This window comes from Triturus cristatus, chromosome 4_1 (assembly GCF_964204655.1).
Source record: "Triturus cristatus chromosome 4_1, aTriCri1.1, whole genome shotgun sequence".
Lineage (NCBI taxonomy): Eukaryota > Metazoa > Chordata > Amphibia > Caudata > Salamandridae > Triturus > Triturus cristatus.
Window position 1 is genome coordinate 1,024,671,989 of NC_140585.1, and position 12,209 is coordinate 1,024,684,197.

The window sequence follows — 12,209 nt, forward strand, 5'->3', positions numbered from 1 at the left end:
TTAGTGTGTCTGTCTCCCTTGAATAGCATTTTCAAGCAGCATTTGTAACCATGTGACCAGCGCAATAGTTGTAAAAAATGGCTTATGGTAATTATTAGGTTTCCAACAACATGAAGGCATTTTATTTTTTCATCTTTAGTGCTCAAATATAATCAAGTGAATGTACTACAGTGGTTCATTTTTTGCACTATGCACTTTATTGATAAACAGTTTGATGCATTATGTGTGTTAGTGTTGATGATAGCAATATTCACCATGTACAAAGTATAAGTGAAATGTTTATGCATTTGTCCACTGATTTTAAAGATTGATTAATTTTAGCCCCCATTAACTTATCTATGTCCATGATTTCAAAAGTGTATCCAGGCCAACACCAAAATGGCATACATTAGATTGAGGAAGGCTGCTGTGTCAGTCGAAATGCGTCTCTTTTTGCTGGTTCGAAGGAGGCTTGATCTAATAAAAAAGGCCTTTTAGTTTTATCTATATCTCTCTCTCTACCTCTCTAGATATATAGATCCAAATTAGGTGCGTTAAAGTGTTTATTCAGCACTCTTTCATACCGCCATAACGCGTTTCAGCCGTTACTGGCCTTGATCACACCTATATATATATATAAATATATATAGATATTACCTACTGGCGGTCGCCAGTAGGTAGTTATAGTTAGGACCCCTTTTCCATAGGAAAACCTCAACATTCTATTTTGAATAACTTTGGCGCCGGTCGATGAATCCTCGCGAATGTCTCAAAATAGGTGGGGCGCTACGCTCCGCTCCTACCCTGAAAGTCTCGGGGGGATCCGTCAAGCGGGGGCTGAGATAAAAGGGGGGTCCCAAAACGCGTTTTCCCCATGCATTTTTCCATAGGACCTTTAGAACGAGCTACAGCCCGAACGGCTGAACAGAATTACTCGAATTTTGGCAGAGAGGTAGTCCCTAGGTCAAGGAAGTGCCTTTTGTAGGTTTGGTGTAAATCTGTTCAGTAGATTCTGAGAAAATAGCCTTTAAATCAATATATATATCTGAGCCCGCTTACGGTACGCTTACCGTACGCTTACCGTAAGCGTACGGTGGCGTGCGCGAGCGCGATTCTGATTGGCTCTTAGATCTTAGTAAACATTCGAATCGGCCGAAACCAGGAAGCGGCGGCCGCCATTTTGTGTATTTCACTCAGAAAAAAAAGAGTGAAAACAAGAAAAGGGGGCAATGAGGAGAGTTACAGACCCCCTTACATTTGTGAGGGGGTCAAAGAAGGACTGTAAAGTACAAAGAAAACATTTATTGATTTTAAAAAAAATCACGGGGTACGCGTACGGTAAGCTTACGGTAAGCGTACGGTTGAAAAAACAAAAAAAAAAAAAATGAAAATCAGATTTAAGTGTTTAGATATTAGGGGGCTCTAAAAAGAGCCGTTGTGTTTATGAAATGATTTTTTAGTGGTACCTACAAGTAAGTACCGATGCAGAGTCTAAGGTTCAAGAGGAAGACTCTGTTCCCTTCATCATTGAAGTGCACACCATCTCCTCTATAAATGTCTTGCATGTCATAACGCAAGTTGTTGTGGTAAATGGCACCCATACCATAGTCACGGAGGAAAGCAGAAACAGATTTGTTGACGTGCTTTCTTGCTTTGTCATCGCACCGCGTGCCCACCGTGCGTGCACGGCACTAACTGCGTAAAGTGGGCGCGCGGTGCGCGAAGCGCACCGCGTGCTCACTGTGCGCGCACGGTGCGCGAAGCGCACCGTGCGCGCACGGAACGAACTGCGTTAAGTGGGCGCGCACGCCACGAATGGCGTAAAGTAACTTAGCATTTAAAAAACCGTACAAATTCACTGAAAAAACCATAGGTTTCACACACGTTATAGTTAGGAATTAGCATTTAAAAAACCTTGCAAATTCACTGAAAAAACCATAGGTTTCACACATGTTATAGTTAGCGGAAATTTTACTGATAAAAAACCAGTGAAATTCCCCCGTTATAGTTAGTGCAGGCAACTATAACTTACGCGACCGCAATCTTCTGCTGATGACATATGTGTCTTTATGAAAAAAAAATATTTGTAATATATGTATAGCTAAAAATGTATGGAAGAAGACATGGGCAAATAAGTGTCTAAATACAGTATTAGCATCAGCAGAGGATTGCGGTCGCGTAAGTTATAGTTGCCTGCACTAACTATAACGGGGGAATTTCACTGGTTTTTTATCAGTAAAATTTCCGCTAACTATAACATGTGTGAAACCTATGGTTTTTTCAGTGAATATATATATATATATATATATATATATATATATATATATATATGTACCAAAGTGTGTTTTCCCCATGGTATTCTCCATAGGAATTTTGGAACAGACTACAGCCGAACTGCTGAAATGAATTACATCAAATTTGGCAATAAGGTGGTTCAGAAAGCACCCTTTTTTTAAATGGTCAAAATCTGATCAGTAGTTGCTGAAAAATTAAAAAAAATAAAATGTATACATCTGGGCACTGAGGAAGGTTTGCAAACCCTCCTGGGCACGAGCTTACTTCTTACTTCAGTCATGTAATTTGAGATGTTATCAGTGATGTCATCAATGATGTCACTGACCATGTCATGAGTAATGTAATACGTGATGTCATCAGCAGTGCAATGTGGGGTCGTGAGTTATACTTAGTTTAACTAACTATAACTGCCAAATTTCTCTTGTTTTGTACGAGTGAAATGTCCAACTAACTATACCGTCCCTGAAACCTGTGTTTTTTTCAGTGAATTTCAAAGGTTTTTTAAATGCTAATTTCTAACTATAACATCTCTGAAACCTATGGGCTTTTCAGTGAATTTCAAAGGTTTTTTAAATGCTAATTACTAACTATAACGTCCCTGAAACCTATTGTTTTTTCAGTGAATATATATATATATATATAATGTATATATATAAATATGTATATATATATATATTATTTTTTTACATTTTATGAGATCTGCAGACCCGCCCATGGATTTACAACAGGAGCGGCGCTGAGCCCCACTGGTGAATCCATGGATCTCGGAAAACATACAGGTTATCTTATACATTTATGCTTACAGGCCACCTATATCCCCCCATGGGGTCAGGGAATCTCCATCTTCACCCCAGAGACCATTTACCGATAAAAGAAAATGGTGGCAGGAGATTCTCAGTCAGGTTGTGACCAGCCAATCAGAATCAGCCTGTGGTGCATGGAGCCATGGATTGACCCATGGTGGATATATTGAGGGTCTACATCCACACACATATATATATATCTATCTCTATATATTATCTACTGGCGGTCGCCAGTAGATAGTTATAGTTAGGACCAAGTTTCCATAGGAAATTTGAAAATTCTATTTTGAATAACTTTGGCGCCGGTTGACGAATCCTCGCGAAATTTTCAACACTAATGGGGTGCTCCGCTCAGCTCCTACCCTGAAAGTCTCGGGGTGATTCGTCAAGCGGGGGCTGAGAAAAAAGGGGGGTCCCAAAACGCGTTTTCCCCATGCATTTTCCCATAGGAACTTTAGTCGAAGGTACAGCCCGAACGGCTGAACAGAATTACTTGAAATTTGGCAAATAGGTAGTCCTCAGGTCAGGCATGTGCATTTTGCATATATGGTGTCAATCTGTTCAGTAGTTCCTGAGAAAATTGCAGTTAAAAGTACATAAATATCTATAAGCGCGCACCGTGCGCGCACCGTGCGCGCACGCTCGCGCACAATAACGTGCGCGAGTGTAATTCTGATTGGTGGTTACATGTCAGTCAACATTCAAATCGGTCAAAATCAGGAAGTGTCGGCCGCCAATTTGTGTGTTTTGTGTGTGACAGTGAAAAAAAAAGGTAGAGAATGTCAAAAGGGGGCAGGGTAGAGAGTTCCTGACCCCCTAGCCTTTGTCAGGGGGTCCCTGAAGGGTGAAAAAAACATTTTATTTTTTTTTCAAAAAATTGCGGGGTGCGCGCAGGTGAGGCAGATCCCACTTTTCACTTTCTACCATCGTGAAGATGGAGAAAATAGACTATCAGGGTAAGAGATATGCCCACGCCCCATGTGGGGAAAGCATATAGAGGGTGTAGTCACCCTACAGGTAAGTAGCCCATTAGCTAGCACCTGGTGCCCCCCAAAGCCCCCTAAATTTAGTATTTAGGTGGCTCCACGGGACAATGATTTCAGATTCCATGGACCTAAAGAAGACAAAGGAAGAAGACGTGCTGCTGATCCAGAAACTGAGCCCTGTTGCAAAAGAAACCAGCACCAAACCATGCCAACTGCAAAAGACCTTGACAACTGTGGTCTGCTGTCCCTCGTGAAACCTGAGCAGCCACCAAGATACTGCAGCCTTGCCAGCTTTCGCCATTTGCCTGGGTCCTCCCTTAGGACTAGTGGTACTAATCCCCGGAACGCAGCCGGTAAAGCCCACTACAAGGTGAAGAACGGCACAGACTTTGTTAACATGATTCACCTCATCAAACATAAGTTGCAGCATCCAAGGATTGTTGGTCACCAGTTCAGTAACCAACCTCTTCAATGCATCCACCAGTCAGAGGAATCCTCACAGTACCCGTGACCAATGCCAGAAACAGCCCACTCCTGTGAGCCTGCACCCGATTTCTGGTGGCGTCAACTGTGTGAAAGCAGCAACTTGGACACAGACTGCCCTCCTCACAACTGTAGCTGAATGCCGCAGGTGAAGAACAAGTTCTGCATCCCAAGACCTCTGGCACCTCCAACCCAAAAAATCCAGAACTGCCTGGCATGCCCAAGTCCTGGGACTTCCAAAAATCTGACTCCCCTGGAGTAGAACTTTCCCTGAACTCTGGGTGACGTTGTCCCCCAAAACTCTGTGGCGGAACGTTGCTTCCATTGACCATGATGGTAAATGTGATGGAAGTACTCAGCTACCTAACCCTATGCTTTTCTTCCTCTTGACCACAACAGTCTCTGCCTGACGGTAGTGACCGCTGTTGCTTAAAACCTGTAAGCATTTGTGTATTGAATTGCATTTGGTTAAAAATCGACCCACAAAGCATTTCTTAACTGGTGAACAAAGTTCTTAGTTTCTGAATATATATATAAAGATACGTTTTTATTTCTCCTAATTAGACTCAGATTTCTTCTTGAGTGTGTGTCTCATTTATTACCTCTGTGTGTGACAACAAATGCTTAGCACTACCGTCTAATAAGCCTAATGCTCACCGACACCACTAGAAAAAGAGCACAAGACTTTTCTGCTTTTACCTCTCCATGCCCATTGGAGATCCACTGGACTCTCTGCACAGTGCACTTCATTCTAGCACACTATATAGAAAGCCAGCTTCCTACACCTTACTAGTGGAGAAAGGCTGTGGGGCCTCCCACGAGCTCTCAGCAATCCTGTTGTGAGGGAATTACTGGAGGTAATAGAAGGGGTTCTTGGCCCCCAAGGACCATCAGTATCCAAGGGGACTTCATCCTTTTGAAAGCAGTGTCCAAGGAGGCGTGTTTGCAGAGTGGTGGTGAGAGGGGGTGGGGCTTCGGGTGAGCTTTCAGCAATCCCACTGTGTGGGACTTACTGGAGTTAACAAAATTAGTTCTAGGCCCCCAAGGGCCTTCAGTATTCAAGGGGACTTTATCCCCCAACAAGTAGTCTGTGAGAGTGGTGAAGAAAGGGGGCAGGGCCTCAGAGGAGTTCTCACCAATCCCTCTGTGTGGGACTTACTTGAGGTAACAGGAGATCTGTAGTATCCTGGTTTGTTATGGTTCATGATGTGCCAGTGGAATGCTGCCTGAATAATGCAAGATGGAATGTTGGAATGTTCCCCCGTTATAGTTAGTTCAGCTAACTATAACTCGCGCGCCCGCAATGCACTGCTGATGACGTCACATATTACATCACTCATGACATGGTCAGTGACATCACTCATGACATCACTGATGACATCTCAAATGACATCACTGATGACATCATCCAGTGAATGTGTGTTTTTCTGAAAATTACATATGTTTTATATATGTATATCTCAAGGTCGATGGAAGAATAAATGGGTATATCAGTGTCTAAATGGATGATTTGTTTTTGAAAAATTGATTGTATTCCTGACTGTGTAAGTGTATCTTAGTGAATACATGGCTTAGTGAGTAATGTTTAAATATGTAAATATCTGTATCAGTCTCTCACTGTATGTGTTGAAGACAGCATGTGTGCAGGACTGTATGGGTGGATGAGTGTGTGCATGGGTGTGTTAGTGAGTGATAGACTGTCTCAATAGTGTCTTTATGAGTAACTACATATGTTTTAAACTAGTATATGTGACTATGGGTGTATATAAGTGAGTATATGTGAGAGTGAGAGATTGAAAGAGTTTGTGTATGAATAAGTATGTGTTTCTATAAGTGATTGTTTAAAAGACTAAGTATGTGTAAGTTTCTGAAGAAGTAAGTGTGGTGGTGTGTGTATAACTGTATATGCAAGTAAATGGATGTTTGATTCTTTATTAGCATGAGTGACTTTGTGTGTGAGTAACTCTGTGGATGAGTGGCGTTGTGTAACAGGATGTATAGGTGTGTGAGTACATATGATGAGTGAGTACATGTATGAGTGACTGTATAGGACTGTTGGTGAATGAGTGGATGTGTATATGGATCTTAGAATTACTGAATAGGTTGTTGTAACTGGTATTGGTATGTCCATTGTTTTGAACATTGTAGTTTCTATTTTTGAATGTGTGTATCAAAGGTTATATTAGGGGAAGAGGAGGTCTGCCACTCTATCACAATGATGATGTCATCAGTGATGTCATTAGTGATGTCATTTGAGATGTCATCAGTGATGTCATGAGTGATGTCACTGACCATGTCATGAGTTATGTAATATGTGATGTCATCAGCAGTGCATTGCGGGCGTGCGAGTTATAGTTAGCTGAACTAACTATAACGGGGGAATTTCAATGGTTTTGTACGAGTGAAAAGTCCAGCTAACTATAACGCCCCTGAAACCTATGGTTTTTTCAGTGAATTTCTAAGGTTTTTTAAATGCTAATTCCTAACTATAACGTGCCTGAAACCTATGGTTTTTTCAGTGAATTTCAAAGGATTTTTAAATGCTAATTTCTAACTATGCCTACAGAGATAGGACATGTGAAGAAAGAAGAAAAAACGCACAGAAAGAAAAAAAAGAAATGCAGAAAGAAGCAACAGAAGTCCTCAAAGACGAAGAAAAGTGCAGTAAGAAGGATAACGTGCAGAAAGAACAAACAGAAGAGCAGAAAGAAGCCTTGTTGCAAAATCATCCTGTACCCTCAACTTTTTCAGACGGATACTGGTGGTAACTGAGTCTGACTAACCAGTCCTAGAGCCAGTGCTATGTTAAAAGACACTCAGAATACAGTGAAAACACCTACATACACTAGGGAACACTATGCGTTGGGGTCCCCCTGTGATCAGCATGACCTCCTCTGTAAGCCCCTAGTATATAATAGGGCAGGGGATTAAAACTACCTCTTAAAATGCGCCACAGGGCGTGTTTGCACACGTCACCCCAGGCCCCGTCCCCTCACTTCTCCACTGTGTAAACACGCCCTGTGGCCGTTTTAAGTTGGGAGATTAAGTCCCCTTGAATCCTGAGGGTCCCTAGGGCCCAACTAGCCCACTAGGTACCTCCAGTAAGCGCCACAGAGCTGTGTTGCAGAGAGATGTAAAAAGGGGCACGGCCTAGACCACCTCTCTGCAACGCAGCGGAGTGGTGCTTACTGGAAGCACCTGGTGGGCTAGTTGGCCCCCAGGGTCCCTCAGGATTGAAGGGGAATTATTTCCCCAACTTAAAACGTGCCACAGGGCTTGTTTGCACACGTTAACTCAGGCCCCGTCCCCTCCCTTCACCACTGTGTAAACACGCCCTGTGGCTGTTTTTAGTTGGGAGATTAAGTTCATTTGAATCCTGAGGGTCCCTAGGGTCCAACTAGCCCACTAGGTACCTCCAGTATGCGCCACAGAGCTGCGTTGCAGAGAAGTGTAAAAAGTGGCACGGCCTGGACCACCTCTCTGCAACACAGCTCAGTGGCGCTTACTGGAAGCACCTAGTGGGCTAGTTAGCCCCCAGGGGCCCTCAGGATTGAAGGGGAATTATTTCCCCAACTTAAAACGCGCCACAGGGCTTGTTTGCACACGTTAACTCAGGCCCGTCCCCTCCCTTCACCACTGTGTAAACACGCCCTGCGGCCGTTCTTAGTTGGGAGATTAAGTTAATTTGAATCCTGAGGGTCCCTAGGGTCCAACTAGCCCACTAGGTACCTCCAGTATGCCCCTCAGAGCTGCATTGCAGAGAGGGGTAAAAAGTGGCGCGGCCTGGACCACCTCTCTGCAACACAGCTCAGTGGCGCTTACTGTAGGCACCTGGTGGTTGCCTCTTTCCCATCTGTTCTCTTTTGTCCATGTGCATGGTCCTGTCCCCTCCCTGTTGCTTTCTATGGATTGTTGTGCTGCACTCCCGTCCCGCATGCGCTGTGTGGTGTATTGTGCTGCTACAAACCCTGATGCCTGCCCTGTAGGGTCAGTTTGGTGCACCTCTCCATGTCCCTCCTGTCCTCTGTTATCCAAGTCCATGTCCCTACCCCAATTCCTCCTGCCTACCATGATTCAATGTGCCATACTTGCGAACATTTTGAACTTAGTAAGAGGGAGATTTTGAAAAAAAACTGGGGTATTGATTTTCCCCTTTGAGTTACACTGAAAAAGAGGAGATTGTAGACAGGAGACAGATCAAATAAAGCCCATTTGAGCTTAAAAACATTAGACGTTTCCTGGCTGAAATGGGTCTGTTGGCATGTATGGTTGTACTACCACTGCCTCTTCCTTCTGCCCACAATGGTCTATTATATTACCACAGCCTCTCTTGCCAGTCCTGTATTGTTGGTTTGTTGCCCCTGCCCCCCTTTCCACTGCCCTCCATAGTCTGTTGTGCTGCCACTGCCCTTCCTGCCTGCCCAGTGTGGTCAAATTGTTGCCTCTGCACTCTCCTACCTGCCTTCAATTTCCAGAGTCCGTGCCCCTGGCCTCTGCCTCCCAACAGTATCCCAATGCACAACTAGATTGCTAACATTCTATATTTATTACAAAAGTGTGGAACGCCTGACGTTATCTTGATGTAATCAAAACTGTAATACCTAGAGTATTTCCTTTAGAAATTACATATATGATTGGGTCTTATTTGCATCAAAATTATGGTTAGTGCTCTAAAAAACTAAAATGAGGACATATTTTCTGAGTTTTCAAATAGCAACAAAGAACTTTTAAATTATTTGTAATCTTTATGTTTTTTTATCCAGTTGACCACTTGATTGAATGTTGCACCTTGGTGAGAGGATGTGGTGTTACTTCCAGAGCTGCAGACTTTGCAACTGGGGAACCAGGTTGGAGTTTCTGCTTCAGCTCAACATTCTGTGATTGTGGTCAAATCACTTAATCTCCCCATGTCTACAACCAAAATGAATTTGATCTTGTGTGATGTAACCAATGCTCATGTAAAGCATTCCCATACCTGACAAGTCTGCACTATATAAAACTGCAAATACACAAAAAATAAGTGTTTTGCACACTTCTGTCATTGGGCTACATGTGGGCTACATCTGGGTGATATTTGTGCTGCATTTAGGCTCTTTTGTGTCTGGTGGCCATCTTGGGAGATTTATTTGTTAAGAAGTTTCCTAATTTCCTCATTTACTGCAGTCTCCTCAGTAGGAAATGCTTTCAGTTTTTTACTTTGATTCCATCAAGAAGGTATTCAGATATGTCACACATTTGCCATAAATTCTGAATGCTAGCACTCTAGTTGCTCATTAGATCACTGTAGTAAAGCTACTGCTCACCACGGAAGTCTGTTGCTGGTATTAAAAGTGCATGTTTCAGTCTGCATATCAGAATTTTTTAATGAAATAGAAGAGGATTTGAGAAGTCACTCAAAATGTGCCCTAATTTTTCTTTCTTCAGCACTATTCATAATTTCTATGGAAAAATGAACCCCCTCATTGTGTTCCTTTTTAAATTAAATGTTTTAAGTGTTACCAGTTTATTCCAATCAAGATGGCTTCAGGTCTGCCATACTTTTTTCATAAGTAAGACAATAAGCGCTCTAGTAGTTCTTAAGAACACTCTGGGACATTCTGTCATTAGGCTATACTTGGGCTACATCTGGGTGATATTTGGGCTACATTTGGGCTCTTTTGTCTCTGGTGGCCATCTTGGGAGATTTATTTGTTATGAAGTTTCCTAATTTCCTCATTTACTGCAGTCTCCTCAGTGGGAATACTTTCAGTTTTTTATTTTGGTTCCATCAAGAAGGCATTCAGATGTGTCACACATTTGCCATAAACTCTGAATGTTAGCACTCTAGTTGCTCATTAGATCACTGTAGTAAAACTACTGCTCACCAGGGAAGTCTGCTGCTGGTATTCAAAGTGCATGTTTCAGTCTGCATGTCAGAATTTTTTTATGACATAGAAGAGGATTTGAGAAGTCAAAATGTGCCCTAATTTTTCTTTCTGCAGCACTAATCATAATTTCTATGGCAAAATGAATCCCCTCATTGTGTTCCTTTGTAAATTAAATGTTTTAAGTGTTACCACTTCATTCCATTCAAGATGGCTTCAGGTGTGCCATACTTTTGTCATAAGTAAGACTGTTAGCGCTCTAGTTGTTCGTTAGAACACTCTGGGACATTCTGTCATTGGGCTATACTTGGGCTACATCTGGGTGATATTTGGGCTACATTTGGGCTTTTTTGTCTCTGGTGGCCATTCTGGGAGACTTATTTGTTATGATGTTTCCTAATTTCCTCATTTACTACAGTCTCCTCAGTAGGAAATACTTTCAGTTTTTTACTTTGATTTCATCAAGAAGGCATTCAGATGTGTCACAAATTTGCCATAAATTCAGAATGTTAGCACTCTAGTTGCTTATTAGATCACTGTAGTAAAGCTACTGCTCACCAGGGAAGTCTGCTGCTGGTATTGAAAGTGCATGTTTCAGTCTGCATATCAGAAGTTTTTAATGAAATAGAAGAGGATTTGAGAAGTCACTCAAAATGTGCCCTAATTTTTCTTTCTGCAGCACTAATCATACTTTCTATGGCAAAATGAACCCCCTCATTTTGTTCCTTTTTAAATGAAATGTTTTAAGAATTACCACTTTATTCCAACCAAGATGGCTTCAGGTGTGCCATACGTTTGTCATAAGTAGGACTGTTAGCGCTCTAGTTGTTCTTTAGAACACTCTGGGAAGCTGCAGTAGAACACAAAGGAATCAACTGACAGTCTCTGCCCTTGTTGGATGTACATGTTTTACTGAGAATGTCAGACTTCATTCTCACATGACTGAGAAAGATAATGTGAATTTACAGAAAATATGCTCTCAGTTAGCTTATAGATCACTTTCCAAACCTCTGTGGGAAAAGCATGAGAAAATAGTTTTCTCTTAAACATGATTCATGATATCACAGCAGAAGGCTTTTTCACATGGTAAAATCACCTTAGAACACACCACAATTCCTAAAATGAGTATGGTACCATCAACAAATGATTTATAATGTAACTAAAGTCTTAAAACCTTCTATTAACTGCAATGCTTTTTAATGCGGTACTATCATGTATATTGGTCCCAAGATGGCTGCCAACACTTCTTGGATGAAGTGCTGACAGCCAATCAGATCTCACAATGAGATGTGTGGTTAGGCTCCGCCCAGATATATATGTGATTTTACTTTTGATTTTCTCAGGAACTACTGAACGGATTTACACCATTTCAGCAAAAGGCACATGCCTGACCTGAGGACTACCTCTTTGCCAAATTTCAAGTAATTCTGTTCAGCCGTTCGGGCTGTACCTTCGACTAAAGGTCCTATGGGAAAATGCATGGGGAAAACGTGTTTTGGGACCCCCCTTTTTTCTCAGCCCCCGCTTGACGAATCACCCCGAGACTTTCAGGGTAGGAGCTGAGCGGAGCGCCCCATTAGTTTTGAAAATTTCACGAAGATAAGTCAACCGGCGCCAAAGTTATTCAAAATAGAATTTTCAGATTTCCTATGAGAACTCGGTCCTAACTATAACTATCTACTGGCGACCGCCAGTAGATAATATATATATATATATATATATATATATATATATATATATATATATATATCCAAACGAAGATGCACTCCTGTCGGAGAGCGTAGCCCTTAGTGAGGTGG